Raw genomic sequence first — 1,417 nt, 5'->3', positions numbered from 1 at the left:
TGCTTTATAGATAGATATGGATATATATCTATATAAACATATAGATATATATCTATATATCTGTCTATATTGTGCCCAAGCTATCAGTCGAAGCTCAAGTTAGGTTCCGAATGTAGCATCTAATTCGGAAAATAGCTAAAGGGCAGTTACTCTTAATTTTTCACTATCTTGAGCTTTTTTAATGTGTTGTACTTTAAAAACTACAACACCTAGTCATTTCAAACCTAACTATATTATTCTGTACTAACGGCAGAATAAATAAAACATTTGTGAAACCTTCAAATTGATTTGTGAAATTTGTAAAATGTCAATAATAGATTCCAGAACGCATTAGATCTGAATTATTAAATTGGCATCATTTGTTATTTTAACTTTCCGTTTTCTTTCTTTTTTTATCTTCATTATAGCTGGAGTTGGACAGTTCTGTTTGATGGCTTCCTGGATGGACAGATTGGCTGAGCTAATGTTGCCAACAACTTTTCTCCTGCTATTAACTTTTTTGCTTTTCTTTATATAGAAAGCATTTCTATCAGTTGCTCTTTTTCCGTTTTGTATACAGTATTTGCTCTATTTTTTATTTTTACCTTAATGCTTACATGGTCAGTTGAGGTGGAAATGTACATCTTCTTGATTACTGACAAATGTCAGAACCACATGGACTGAGCTGGTTACGTCAGATCAATCTGAATCTTTATTTCTCATTAAAACATCTTCTTGTAATTTTAAGACATTGTTATAAAATTGCATCTTTATTCTGCTGTAACGATGACTGCATTTTGCAATTGAATCCTGACCGTAATGCTCCCTCATACAACTCACAGAACAGATGGTTGAAATAAAGGCACTTTTTGAAAATATTTTCTGTGATTTTATTATAGAAATTGAGGGCAGGAGGAACTGATTAAAATCAAATCTGGTATGAAAAAAAACCTTGTAAGTCATATCATCCAGCCTTATTCAGTATATTAAATTATATGACTACATATTGCTTAATATTCACATTTCTTTGCTGGCATTACCTAAATGTGTTGCATTTTAACATCTCACTTGAATTCCTGATCTACATGCAAATACTTGATAAAATGTAAACACAGAGAAAAGGGAAAAAAAGGTTTGTGAAATGTAGAGTATTACAAATGAGATTCAATTTTATTGTAGGTACAAACAGGATAGCAAAATGAACAGTGAATATATAATATACTTCCTAGCAGCTAATTAAACATCAGACTTGTTTGCCTTTACTGGTGAAGAAAACTCGTCACTCTGGAGGAGAGGAAGACCGGCTCAGCCCCGTCCAGGATGACTGCAGTGTCAGGGTAGCTAACAAAGTCTGCAGGTAGATTTTTGCATATCTGGTGCTCCGGTTTCAAGATCATAGTTTAACCAAGTACTGTAAAACAAAAAAAAAGTTAGTCCA

General features: G+C 32.7%; 1 long non-coding RNA gene across 1 annotated transcript; it reads left to right on the top strand.

Annotated features, from left to right (window-relative positions):
• The first annotated feature begins 963 nt into the window (after positions 1 to 963).
• LOC106944277 (uncharacterized) lies at positions 964 to 1,390 on the top strand. The gene is made up of 2 exons (XR_001424190.1): positions 964 to 1,111; positions 1,142 to 1,390. It is a non-coding gene; the product is annotated as an uncharacterized LOC106944277 (long non-coding RNA).
• The last annotated feature ends 27 nt before the right edge of the window (positions 1,391 to 1,417 follow it).

The sequence above is a fragment of the Poecilia latipinna genome, unplaced genomic scaffold, assembly GCF_001443285.1.
Source record: "Poecilia latipinna isolate Pla-1442-1.1 unplaced genomic scaffold, P_latipinna-1.0 Scaffold7748, whole genome shotgun sequence".
Classification (NCBI taxonomy): Eukaryota; Metazoa; Chordata; class Actinopteri; order Cyprinodontiformes; family Poeciliidae; genus Poecilia; species Poecilia latipinna.
This window is presented reverse-complemented; position numbering and strand designations above follow the sequence as displayed.